This window comes from Muscardinus avellanarius, assembly GCF_963383645.1.
Source record: "Muscardinus avellanarius genome assembly, chromosome: 22".
In the NCBI taxonomy this organism is placed as follows: domain Eukaryota; kingdom Metazoa; phylum Chordata; class Mammalia; order Rodentia; family Gliridae; genus Muscardinus; species Muscardinus avellanarius.
The window spans coordinates 16,785,557-16,799,884 of NC_137808.1; the positions used below are offsets into that span (position 1 = coordinate 16,785,557).

General features: G+C 46.9%; 1 pseudogene across 1 annotated transcript in view; it reads left to right on the forward strand.

The window, feature by feature from the left end:
• The first annotated feature begins 747 nt into the window (after positions 1-747).
• The window catches only part of LOC308278474 (mitochondrial intermembrane space import and assembly protein 40-like), a 207,554-nt pseudogene continuing 193,973 nt past the window's right edge, over positions 748-14,328 (forward strand). The window contains exons 1-5 of the transcript in view: positions 748-876; positions 2,724-2,784; positions 3,061-3,143; positions 3,677-3,737; positions 3,841-3,940. The product of the transcript in view is annotated as a mitochondrial intermembrane space import and assembly protein 40-like (transcript). The remainder of the gene's footprint in view (positions 877-2,723; positions 2,785-3,060; positions 3,144-3,676; positions 3,738-3,840; positions 3,941-14,328) is intronic.

The window sequence follows — 14,328 nt, forward strand, 5'->3', positions numbered from 1 at the left end:
GCCGTGTTTGGGCCAGGGTGAGTATTCACCAATTTCTCACATGCCACTCCCCAGAACCAAACCCCTTGATCATGAGAGTCATGTCTGCTCCCCAAACACCTGAACCTCATTTCTTGGGGGCCATGTGTTGCCTAGTGCACAGCCCACAGCAGAATTGCTACCTATGTACAAAAGATGATTGATTACCCAGTGGTCACATATGAGAGAGTGCAAATGGGGTAAACCAGGGTGCACTGCAGGTGAGGCAGGAGCATCAAGGCATTGGGCCACCTCCATCCCCACAGATACTTCTTCCTCCTCGTTCCCCCTAGTGCAGAGATCTGGTGAGTGTTCTCGTCTTGCCTCTCCCTTCTTGCTCTCTGAGTATTCACTGCCCAAATAAGACACAGAATCAGGGATGAAGGGTGGCAGGAGACACAGCCTGCCGCCCCTTCTCTGTACAGTGAGGAAGGCAGCCACAGCTCACCTGTCCCTCCCCTGCCCAGGCTGGAGGAGACTCACTGCCTAGCAGTGTCTGTGACTCACAAAGGAGAAAGGAGAGAACTGGCCTGTTATTTCCAAGTGGAGAATTTGGGGAGCGAAGACACAGCCAGGTCACCTCCTTTCTCCAGCTCCATCCAGAGGAGACTCCAGAGAGCCTGCCTGTCATTCTCCTGCACAGCTTGGAGAAGAATAGACAGAGCCTGCCAGCTATTCCTCTGTGAGGTCCCAATCAGAGCACCCCCACTCCCAGCTTGGCCCTCCAGCATGGCCTTTAGACCCCCAGGCCACTTGACTTCCCGGGAGATACTGGTACAAAACGATTTCCCAACCACCAGGCAAGCCTGTTGTGCACCTGTGGCCACCAGCATGGACAACAATCAGGGCTGGAAGCAGGTAACCTGGAGAATTGTGACCCAGATCATAAGGACCTGTTGCTATTACCTGATGTCCCCAAAGATTTTCCCTGGATCCATCCAAGTAGATCCAGTATAAAGGAAACAGAAATGCCTTATCTTATATACTTATAAGGAGTCTCCAGGGAAAGCAGCTGCTGAGATGGACAGCAAGAGGTTGTACACTCCAGCATCTCATTATACATGTAATTATGTCACTTTCAAATGGTAAAGCATAGCCGGGCGTGGTGGCGCACGCTTGTAATCCCTGCATTTGGGAGGCTGAGACAGGAGGATCGCAAAGGTTCGAAGCCAGCCTCAGCTACTTAGTGAGGCACTCAGCAACTTAGTGAGACCCTGTTTCCAAATAATATATAAAATAGGTCTGGGAGTGTATTTTGGAGGTAGAAGGCCCCTGGGTTCCACTCCCAGTACCACAAAAAATGATAAAGCATAATTTTATGTATCTCTGGGGTTTAGTGTGATGCTTTGATAACTCTGTGCACTGTGGGATGACTAACTTCTTATTATCATATCTCTCAGCTCCTTGGGACCTGACCTTGACCACAGTGGACTTGAAAGGTACCAGCTAGAGTGAGAAGCTCCAACACATCGCTTTGGGCTGAGCTGCAAGATCACTGCTGGGCAGCAGCTGCCGTCCTCCTGAGGGGCTCTCCACTTTGTATCCTGAGTTCTACCAGGACCAACGAAGGCTCTGGGGTGGACATCTGGATTCTGGGTGCCCTTCTCCACTGTTGGCTCACAAATTCCAAGGAGCTGAAGGAGCAGGCCCTGCAGGGAGCTACAATGTGCCCACTCGCCTTTCCCTTTGCACTAAACATCACCTACAGATGTTCACTGTAGACTCAAACCAGAGGCCAACAGCTAAACCCATGCAGCACACCTGTGGCTGAGCCAGGGTGAGTATTCATCAAGTCCTCGTGAGCTGCTTTAAAACACCTGAACCCCAAGATCTTGAGGGTCATTTGTCACCTGGGGTACAACCCACATTGGGCCTGGCTCTGTGTCCAATGAATATTTGACCTCACCATGGCCACTTACCAGATGTTGCCAATGGGGTGACCAAGATGCACTGAAGGTTAGCTGGAAACATCAGGGGTTGGGCCGCCCCCATACCCATAGATACTTCTGCCTTCACTGTCTCCCACATTGGAGAGCCAGTGAGAATTCCCTTCCTGCCTCCCTGTTCCTATTCTCTGAGCATTCCCTGGCCACGGAGGGCACAGAGTCAGGGCAGAATGGGGCCAGGAGACACGTCCTGCCTACTATTCCCCTGTGCAGTCTGCAGGAGGGTAGAGACAGCCCACCTCCCACTTCTCTGCCCAGCCTGGAGAACAGTAGAGAGAACCTGACTACTATTCCAGACGGGAGACTTGGGAGCAAAGACACAGCCAGGCCCCTCCTCTGTCCAGCCGCACCCAGAGCAGACTGCAGAGAGCCTGCCTGTCATTCTCCTGTGCAGCTCAGAGGAGAGGAGACAGAGCCTGCCTGCCCTTCCTCTGTGAGGCCCCAGGAAGAACACCTCACTTCTAGCATGGCTCTCTAGTATGGCCTTGAGGCCCCAAAACCAGTTGTCTTCCCAAGAGCTAGTGGCACAAAAGGCCCTCTGAAGCCTGCTGAACACCAGGACCCCTCTGCTGGATGTTGACCTGATCCGGATCTGCCTGACCTTGAGTAACCACTCCGGGCTTTGCTTTATCTGTACCTCATTAGGGTGATGATAATCCTGTACTTTATGTCATCAATGTAAGTTAGAATTGGAACCAGACATTGGATGTCCCCCCCCAGATCTGTTCAGCGTTGACTCCCTTTTCTGTGCTCACCCAGCCTTTCCTCAGGAGAAGCCTCTCGTATGCAGTGCATCTGGCTCTGGCATCTGGAGGCCTGAGTGAGTGGCTCAGGCCCTGACTCTGGGTGCTGGTGACCAAAGGTAAAAACATCAGCCCTTAGGGAAACCCTCCCCTGCCTTCCACCATTGCACAGGCTGAAAGTGCCCCAGGCCCTGGGCCCTGGGGAGAGGGTGTAGTGTCCCCCACTACCATGTGCCTTACTCCCCTTGGTCGTGATTAGAAACCAAGAGTCCTAGAGGGGTCTCGGCCCAGGGGCATCCTCAGGAGGCTGGATGACAGCCTCTCAGGGCAGGTGGCCGGGGCCTTTCCCACAGGATATCTTCTGCTCCTGGAAGATCATTTACTGCTTCAGCGGTGTGGACTGAAGGTCCACTCTGTATGGCCCACTCTGTATGTGGTGAGTATCATTTCCCTCCAAAGTACTGAGGCTGTGCTGAGCCTTTGGGCAGAACAGTTTCTGCTTATGGAAACCCTTCTACCGACTCATCCCAGTTTATCCTGTTGTAGCGCCCCCTCCCCATGGCACAGGAGAGCAGCTGTGAGACAAGAGTGTGGCGGGGAGTCATGTCCGGCGCTCTGAGTGTCCCTGTGCTTCATTGTCAAGGCTCGTCTGAAGACTGAGAGACCCCGGCAGGTCCCTGGGACGCAGGGCAAGTAGGGGTGCTCACGGCTGGGGATGACGTGGCGGAGCGCCTGCGAGTCCTGAGAAGGCACCGTGCCCTTCCTTTCTCTCAGTGATGCTGCTACTTTCTTCATGAGCCGAGGAAAAGACTGGCACTGGAGGACTCTTGGCAGATTTGGGGTCATGCTTGTCCGGGACATTTCATCTCATCTGCTACCCAGAGACTACATTGGAGGACACACTTGGAAGGCGGGTGCGAGGCTTCCTCCTGGTCCATGACCTCAGTGCAGGTTTTGTTCTGGCTGAAGGTGCTCAGCACACGTGGCTGCCAGACCCTCCTGCAGGGTGAGCTGGGGGAGCAGCTGGCAGGTCGCCTCACTTGGGCCTGTGGGTGGGACTGTCTTCGCACTGGGTTTTGTGGCCACTCACTGCTCTCAAGGAAGTATTTCCTCCTCTGCTCTCCGAACACCAGAGAAGGATCGAGTCATGTTTGTGGCCGACGAAGATCACTCATGACACTCCCAGCAATGCAGGGCTGGTGGCTGACCACAGTGATCCTTATGAAGAGCATGGTGAGTGGCACGGGCCTCCGCTGGACCCACAGACGCATCCTGGGGGAGGCTCAGAGCTGTGATTCCTTGCCCACTTAGTCTCAGCCAAGGCTGGGTCTGAGGCGGCATCAGCCATGGGTCTTCTCTGCGTGCGGTGAGTCTCGTCTCCCTTCAAAGTACTGAGGTTGCGCTGATTCTTAGGGCAGGGCAGTTTCTCTTACTGAAACCCCTCTGCCTCTTCTCTCCTGAGTTTCTGCACTGACCTAAGCAGCTGGATGCTTCACGGTGATGCTGTGTGAAGGGTGGATGCGGTGGCCTCCCGCAGTCACAGGTAGGTTAGGGCGACAGGGATGTGTCTGCTCAGTCAGGTTATGAGACTGAATCCTGCAGCATCCACAAGGTCTCCAGCAGGGAGGCACAGGCGCCGTCGTGCGGATCGTCCTATGAGGCGCTGACTCTACAATCACCTGGCACAAAAAGGAAACTCAACACAGGCAGTTTTCTTAGCAGCAGGATTGCGCTCACTGAGTCAAAACTGTTGCACACACTTGGTTCACAGCCCAGTAGAGCGATGGTCACTTGAGCCTAAGATGTCACTCTAAAGACTGCTAGACTCACCAGATACTCAGTTCATCAATTAAAAACTTTTTTTTACTGTGGACTAAACCCAGGGCCATTATACCTCAAGCTATATCCCATGCCTTTTTTTTTTCTGGTACTAGGGATTAAACTCAGGGATATTCTACTTCTGAGATACACCCCCAGCCCTATTTTTATTCTTATATTGAAATGGTGTCTCACTACGTTGTGGTGAGTCTCACCAAGTAGCTGGGACTAGCTGCAAACCCATGAGCCTCCTTTATAAGCCTCCCAGGTACTGGGATTACTGGTCTCTGCTGCTACACACAGCTCAAAACCCACGTGCAATGGCCTGGATGATAACTGAAAAGACTTTGGATACAAACTGGTCATAAGTATGGTTGAAGAGCTTGAAGCAGCTGCCATTGGAGTGAGGGCTTCCTCCTGCTAAGAAATGTTTAAACACTATATACGGTACATATTCCAGCTGGGCATAGTGGCACATGCTCACAATCCTAAGTAGATGGGAGGCAGAAACAAGAGGATCTCAAGTTCAAAACCCTCCTCAGTAGCTTAGCAGGGACTTCTGCAACTTAATGTGACTGTTTCAAAATAAAAAAATAAATTAGGAGGACTTGAGGTATATCTCAGAGCTAGTATGCCCCGGGCTTAACCCCAAGTAAAATAAATAAATAAATAAATAAATAAATAAATAAATAAAAAAAATTTGTACATCTAGCTGGGCAAGGTGGTGTACACCTGCAACCCTGTATGGGAGGTTGAAAAAGAGGGTCATAGGTTTGAAGCCAGCCTTCCACTGCCTTCAAAATAATTAGGGCTGAAGTTAGAGCACAGAGGTAGAATTCCTCTTTGTTCAATCTCTAGTAATACAAAAAATGTACGTCAGTACCCAGGTGTGGTGGTGCGTGTTTGTAATCCCAGCGATTCAGGAGGCTGACAGAAGGATCTCGGTTCTCAGCCAGCCTCAGCTACTTAGTGAGGCCTCTGCAACTCAGTGAGACCCTGTTTCAGATATAAAAAAATCGAGCTGGGCATGTAGCTTGGAGGTAGAATGTCCCTGGCTTCCATCCCCAGTATCGGGAAAAAATGCACATCAGGTTTTAATTGAGCTGCTGAAGCTGCCATCCATGTTGATTTACACTGTGTCCCTGAGATGCTAATGGGAACCACCACTGTCAGCACTTTCTCCTCCCATATCTCCGTCCCCTAGAAATAATGAAAGAAGGACTTCTGTGGACCTAGTTGCGATCTTCACATGGAGGCAGTATTTCCTTGGAAAAGTGTTTGCTCGGGATTGTTGGCAGACTTCCTAGGCAGCACTTGCACAAGTTCTTTTCCAGCACTGCGGTCATTGAGGTTGGTGAGAAGTGGGGAAAGGGCTTGGGCTCTGGGAAACCGTGGGCCCTGGCTGGGAACCTGGCCTGGACACCATGAAGCCCTGAAACTGCATGCATCATGGCAGTAGGCCTTAACTCAGAAGGCTGTCAAAAGAATTTCTTACACTTGGGAGGCTGAGATAAGAGGATCCTGCGTTTGCAGCCAGCCTTAGCTACTTAGTGAGGCCCTCCACAACTTAGTGAGACCCTGCTTTAAAATAAAAAATGAAAAACAGGCTGGTGGTATATCTTGGAGATAGAATGCCCCTGGGTTCAATCTCTGGTACTCCCCCCACCAAAAAAAAAAAAAAAAAAAGCTAAAAGAAATTCACAACTTCCAGATGAAGCTGTAGGCATAAGAGCTTGCTCTGCAGCAGCTGTTAAAGGTATTGTTAAAGGTATTGGAGGTGAGCTGCCTCCTGAGGGCCACTACAGATTGACACTCCTCTGTTATTTCACTTTTCAAATGCCAAGGCAGCAGCTGAGTGTGGTGGTACACAACTGTAATCCCAGTACATCAGAGGTCAAGAACAGCCTCAGCAAGATATGAGACTCTCATCAACCTAGTGAGACCCTGTTAAAAATAAAAATAAAAAATGGGGCTAGGAAGCCGGGCGTGGTGGCGCACGCTTGTAATCCCCGCGCTTGGGAGGCTAAGACAGCAGGATCGCACGGGTTCAAAGCCAGCCTCAGCTACTTAGTGAGGCTCTCAGCAACTTAGTGAGACCCTGTTTCCAAATAAAATATATTAAAAAAAAGGGCTGGGAGTATAGCCCAGAGGTAGAAAGCCTCCTGGGTTCCACCCCCAGTACCACAAAATAAACTGGGCTAGGAGTGTAACTAGGAGTTAGAATGTCCCTGGAATCAATTCTTAGTACCACAAAAATAAAAATAAATAAAACACAAATGAAGGGTAGTGATAGGAGATTGTGGATCATTGAAGTGTCCTGCACTGGAATTAAGAGGAATTCAGCCCAAGATTTAGATACCAGCACAGAACGCCAGGCCTGGAATGAAGGTCCTGTGTGATGGGAATGGCATTTACTTTATTTTATTTTTGTGGTTCCAAGTTGGTCTACAACATATATCAGTGTACCAAATGGAGAAGGAAGCCAATGGCCACTTCTGTCCAGCTGGGCCAAGGAATGCTGCCTGTGTGCCAGGTGTTTGACTCTGATCTGGATCCAGATCCAGAGGTAAGTTCATAGGGAGTGCCAGCCAGGCTCTGTGGCAACTGGACTGTGCCACCACACCAGGCTTAGAACACCTCTCACATTTCCCTGCCCGTCTTCCTGTTCCAGGGTTGATACTGCCATATGGAGACATTAACGGAAACGGCCTGTGCCTTGGGGAATGGCTGGTAGAAAAGTCAGGCTTTTTCTCCTTCTCTATAACACAGAGCAAACAAAGAGCTCAGACTGTGTCAACCAGTTCTGGGCCGTGCAGGAATACAAGCAGAAATACCTGGATCTCTATCTCCAAGCTGATGAGGAAGATGAGAAGAAGCCAGTAGAATTTGAAGAAAATGAAGTCCACTGAGGCCAGTGCCAACAAAGTAGAGGCTGAGCTGATGAGGCCCTGAGCCCTGGACTGTAGTCCTTCTACACCACGTGACCTGGGCCTTTTGCAGAAAACCTTTAACTCACCTCTGAGAAAGTGTCTTTTCCTCGATTCTGTACACTGTAACATACAAAATAACTTATTTTGATGATCAAGAAAGAGTCCTGGCCTTTTCTATACTCACTGAAAAAAATAGGGGTTTATAGGTATTGTGTCCCTCATATACCTATTATGGGATGCAGCTTCCACTTATGAATTTTCTTAATTGTCCAGAATTTTGCTGTTTGAAATAATGTTCTGAGTATTCTCAGCAACCAAAAATCATTATCCAGGGATGTTTCTTGTGAGTGAGCTCATTTATTCTGATCCATTTTACTCCTTTTAGTAGAAGCAAACCTCTTCCTTCTGAAGCTCTGGAGTGGGGCCATTCCTAACAGAAGAGGCTGGTGGTCAGATCTGGGTCCTGAGAACCATCTTGCCCTGAGCATAAGAGAGGGGTACTGCAGCTTTTCCCTGATATGGCCTGGTTTCCATGTTTTCTTTGAGCTTTATGTTGTCCATATTTAGAAGGTGGAGATTTGGACAGTCCTATTCCCAGCCTTCTCTAAGGAAAGGGTGGTTTTAGCTGTTTTCAAAGCCCAGATTTGGGACCACATTCACTCTGGCTCTCGAGTCTGATCCAGTGTGAGAGGTTGTGACTTAAGTTGTGCCCAAGCTTGTGAGACCGCCTGTGTAACCTTTGCTAAAGCATTCCCAAAGAGGTGGGGACTGTCTCTAAAACCCTGAAGATGCACTGTTATCTGAATAACATCTTCCATGTTATCAGGATCAGATCACTCAAAAGCAAACAGGTATTATGAATTCATATGTAATGGGATGCAGAAAAAACATCTTTAATGTACAGGACAGTCAAACCTGTAGATCCACTTGGTATCTGAGTCAAAATAGTAAGTGGATTAGAAACTATAGCATGTAACAGAACAACAGCCTCAACTGCTCTTAGGTCTTGAACTAGCTGATATTTCCCACTTGGTTTTCAACATTGGGAGGATGGGTATGTTACATAGGGAGAAGCAGTGGACTAAAGGACCATATTTAAAACAGAAGCCAGGTGTGGTGGTGCGTGCTTGTAATTCCACTACATGGGAGGCTGAGACAGGATGATCCAGGTTTGTATCTAGCCTCAGCTACTTAATGATGCCTTCTGCAACTTAGTGAGACCCTGTTTTAAAATAAAAAATAGAAAAACTGGGCATGGTGTGTAGTTCAGAGATAGAATGCCCCTGGGTTCAATCCTCAGCAACACACACACACACACACACACACACACACACACACACACACACACATTTAGAAGGCAGGTGTTGTGGTACACACTTTTAATCCCAGTACTTGAGAGCCTGAGACAGGAGAATTTCAGGTTCAAAGTGAGCCTTAGCAACTTAGTGAGACCCTATTTCCAAATAAGAAATAAAATCCCTAGTATCACACACACAAAAAAAGAAATTTACTAATAAGAGTCTGAAGACCTCAGTGTCCCTCTGTATTGATAGGATACTGCCACCTGTGGGGTAAGCTTTTGGGGCTTTTAATAAAGTAAAAACAGGCTGGACACTAATTGCCTTAACTGGAACATCAATGGCCCAAACCTGAGGATCTGCCCGACATAAAATATCCTCAGATATATATTTTTTTCTTTTATTGTCCCTATTATTAATGCAAAATTAAGAGTTGCTCCCAAGGAAGCTAAAAAAACTCTTCCCAACAAAAGAGTGGGGACACTGGGAGAACTAAGAAGACTTGAGTAAAAGTTCTCCAAATCTACAAGCTAAAGGCATTGTAAATCCTTTGTCCTTGGAGTGCCATCGACATCAGGCACAGTACATGTTTCTTTAGAAAGGGGTCCAGGAGAGACGAGCAGGACAGAGAATTGAGCCTTCATGTCTAAAAGAAAATTTATCTCTTCACCTGCCATGTCAAGAGTCACCCGAGGCTGCTCTATTTTATGTACAGAGCCTTTCTGAACCTCGGGCATCCTTGACCCCAATATGCAATTTTAGGGTGCTCTATTAGCCCCTACAAGATTCTCCAAGCCAGGTCTGGGTCCTAACTCAGGGTGCATTATCAGCCCCTTCAGAAAAAGGCAAACAAATTAGAAAAAAAATCCCTGAGTAATATCCCCAGTAATTTTTTTGAGTACTCTTAAAATTTATAACCTCACTTTTATAAGCATGCCAAAGGTGATGTGTGTGTGTGTGTGTGTGTGTGTGTGTGTGTGTGTGTGAGTGAATTGGAGGACATTTCCAAGGTAAGACAAATTTGGTTCTTAACAAGATATGTATAAATATACATATGTATCCATATATATTCTTACTAGGTAGGATGAATGCATTTCTAGCAAGGTTTTCTGTAAATCAAAGCAAATTTTACTTGAACAGTTTCTTTCTTTTCTAGGTGAAGCTTTTTTCTTTAAATAGTATGAGCTCCAGCAGCCCCTACACAGGTGCGAGGTTAGAGCCCAGGCCCAGGCTGCAGGTGCAGGGTAGAGCTCGCGGGTCTTGATTAAGGACCGGATCCTCTGCAGTGGGTGGGGACAGCTCTGGTGGAGCCGGCTGTCCTGTCTGCGCTGGTGAGCCGGGTTCGAGTCTGGGGCCGGGTCTCTAGGGCCCCCGGGCTGCCCCCCTGCACCCCAGCAGAAGAACGCCACCTTGGGCTGGGTTCCAAGGCCCTAAGTGCTCAGGAGCCTGTAGCACCCACAGGCTATTTGGAGCGAGCGCCAGGGGCCGGGCTGGGCCCTGAGTGGTCGGCCGTGTCCACATTGGCCAGTCTTGCTCTCCTGGAGGCTGCTGGCTCCGCAGCCTCAATGAGGGAGCTCGCAGGGCTCCATCCCTTCCAACCACTTCCGGGGGAATTCAGCGTCTTCTGAGAGACAGACCAGTGGTGGGCCTCCTCTCCAGCCAGCCAGCTCCCCCTCCTGAAGGAGGGAGGCTCAGACCTCCGATTTCCTCTCTCCCTGCCTTCTGCGGTGTATCTTTTTACTCCCAAGGGGAGGCCTGGGCAGGAGAAGGTGGTACCTGGATCTCTGCGACCCCCTGGGGGGTCCGGTGCTCAGGTACCTTCGCAGCTCAGCGCAGCTCAGTGCACCAAAATGGCTCCAGGCAGCCTGGGGCTCAGGGCTTAGATGGCACCGGGTCTCCAGGTCTGACCTGGAGCAGGTGGGCAGGGGAGTCGCCCCTCACCTTGGGGACGTGGTCTGCCTGCAGGAGGGCGGGCCTGGAGGTTGGGTTGTAAGGACTTCCCAGGAGCAAGGTGCTGGGAACTTTGTCTAGTTTTCCTACTGGACCCAACAGAGGGGCGGGGACTTGTTTCTCAAAAGCATATCTTGTCATTGCGTAAAGCGCACCTGCTTTTCACGGGATTGGGAGCTGGGAGGTCTGGAATCACGACACGGCACAGATTTGTGTAACTGTCTCTTTGGACTCTCTGGAGATGGGCTTTTAGTTTTGCATACTGAGGTTGAGGGTTTACAGTGAAGATGGAATGTCTTTTGAGCAGGTCCACAGGCAGCAGCATTTCAGGTGGGGCTGACAGCTACTTTGTCATGGAGCCGCCAGCTCGGAGTGATGGGGTGGCATCCCGAGAATATTCGCATGTGTCCCATAAGTTGATTCTGTCTTCTTTGGGATTTTGTTTAAGACTTTGTGGGAATCTCCACCCTTAATTGTAAGAGTGGACTGAAAATAATCAATATAAAGTTGCTTGGGAATATTATTTTCTGCTATCTGGTACAGTGCTATTGATTTGTTTTTTTGTTTAAGTTGGCTTCAACTGCCCTGTCTGGCTGGGAAGAGATCATGAGGATAAATGTCTGTTTTTAAGAAGATATAGAACACTTAAACCAACCAATAAGAATCAAAGAGATTGAAACAGCAATAAAGAGCTTACCATCAAAGAAAAGCCCAGGGCCAGATGGTTTCCCAAGTGAATTCTATAAAACCTTTATAGAAGAGCTAACCCCCAATACTACCCAAGCTATTTCACAAAATAGAAAAAACCGGGACTGTCCCAAATACATTCTATGAAGCCAACATCACACTAATACCAAAACCGAATAAAGACAGTTCAAGGAAGGAAAACTACAGGCCTATATCTCTAATGAACTTGGATGCAAAACTATTAAACAAAATACTAGCAACACGCATTCAAAACCACATCAAGAAAATCATACACCGTGACCAGGTAGGGTTCATCCCAGGGATGCAAGGCTGGTTCAATATACGAAAATCAATCCATGTAATTCATCTTATAAACAGAATCAAAGACAAAAATCACATCATCATCTCAATAGATGCTGAAAAAGCATTTGATAAAATTCAACATCCATTTATGATAAAAACACTGCAGCTAATTGGAATAGAAGGAACATTTCTCTACATTATTAAGGCAATCTACAATAAGCCCACTGTCAACATCATATTAAATGGGGAAAAACTTCATGAATTCCCCCTAAAACCTGGAACAAGACAAGGATGTCCACTATCACTACTTCTCTTCAATATAGTACTAGAGACTCTAGCCAGAGCAATAAGGCAAGAAAAGGAAATCAAAGGAGTACAAATAGGAAAAGAACTTAAGCTTTCACTATTTGCAGATGACATGATACTATATTTAGAAAACCCAACAAACTCAACCAAAAGGCTTATAGAACTGATCAACAAATTCAGCAAAGTATCTGGATACAAAATCAATCTTAAAAAATCAGAAGCTTTCCTGTATACCAACCATAAATCCACTGAAAAAGAAATTCAGAAAACACTTCCACTCAGGATCTCCCATAAAAAAATAAAATACCTAGGAATAAACTTGACCAAGGAGGTAAAAGATCTCTACAAAGAAAATTATAAAACACTGAAAAAAGAAATTGAAGAAGATCTTAGAAGATGGAAAGATCTTCCATGTTCATGGATTGGCAGAATAAATATCATTAAAATGGCCATCCTCCCAAAAGTGATCTACAGATTTAATGCAATGCCCATTAACCTACCAAGATCATTCCTCACAGACATAGAAAAATCAGTCCTTAAATTTATCTGGAATAACAAAAAGCCCAGAATAGCCAAGGTAGTTCTCAGCAACAAAAACCATGCAGGAGGAATCACAATACCTGACTTTAAACTATACTACAAAGCCATTGTAATAAAAAACAGCATGGTACTGGCAAAAGAACAAATATATAGACCAATGGAGCAGAAGAGAAGACCCAGAAACAAAAATTGATTTTTGACAAAGGAGCCAAAAACATACACTGGAAAAAAGATAGCCTCTTCAACAAATGGTGTTGGCAAAACTGGTTAACCATATGCAGAAAATTGGAAATTAATTCCACTTTTTCACCCTGTACAAAAGTCAACTCACGATGGATCAAAGACTTGGAAATTAAACCAGAGACCTTGAAGCTCCTTGAAGAGGGCATAGGTCCAACACTACAACACATAGGCACAGACAAACATTTCCTCAACAAGACCCCAAAGGCACAACAAATTAAAAGGAGAATCAATACATGGGATTGCATGAAACCGAAGAGCTTCTGATCAGCAAAGAAAACTATCAAGAACCTCAATCGAGAGCCAACAGAATGGGAGAAGATTTTTGCCACCTACACAACTGATAGAGGACTAATATCTAGAATATACAGAGAACTCAAGAAACTCAATACTAAGAAAACAAAGCATCCAATAACAAAATGGGCAAATGAACTAAATAGACACTTCACAAAAGAAGACATTCAAATGGCCAATAAATGCATGAAAAAATGCTCAACATCACTGGCAATCAGAGAAATGCAAATCAAAACTACCCTGAGATTTCACCTAACTCCAACTAGAATGGCAATCATTCAAAACACAACAACAGATGCTGGCGAGGATGTGGAGAAGTGGGAACTCTTAAGACATTGTTGGTGGGATTGCAAATTAGTGCAACCACTTTGGAAAACAGCATGGAGAATCCTCAGAAGAATGGGAACAAATCTACCATTTGATCCAGCAATACCACTGTTGGGTATCTACCCAAAAGAAAAGAAACCAAACTACCAAACTAATGCATGTGTATCTATGTTCATAGCTGCACAATTCACCCTAGCCAAACTATGGAACCAGCCAAGATGTCCATCAACAGATGAATGGATTACAAAACTGTGGGATATGTACACAATGGAATTTTACTCAGCCATCAAAAAAACTCAATTACATCATTTTCAGGGAAATGGATGGAACTGGAGGACATTACGCTAAGTGAGATTAGTCAGTCACAAAAAACAAGAAATCGGATGCTTTCCCCAATATGTGAGAGTTAGGGAGAAATGGGTCATAGGAGGAACTCTTGAAAGAGGAAATCCTTTAGAGGAGCAAACAAGACAACCTAAAGGAGGGGGAAGAGGAAAATCTCTAAAACACACAATGTACTTAAACATATCGAAGTCAATCACTAAGCCAAGCAAGGGTGGGAGGGACGGGGATGGAATGGGGTGGGAATTGGGTAGGGGTTAAATCAGCGATGAGTACATGTTTGTACACACAAGTTTTTTACCCCAATATGATATATGAATATAATGCACCAATAAAATAATTAGAAAAAATTAAAAAAATAATAAAAAAATAAATTTCTCTCTCTGCTCTTGAAAAGGTCCCTGGTGAGCACTTCACTGCTGTGTCCAGCCCCTTCATGTCCTCCTGCGTCCTGCGGCCCTCTGCCCACCCGGCCGCCAGGCCCCGCCCACCTTCCTTCCTCTCCTGCCAAGCAGAGCAAGGCTGGTCCCTCCCACGTCCCCTTCTTCCTGCCCCCAACTGTGTGCAAACCTTGACATTATGCCTC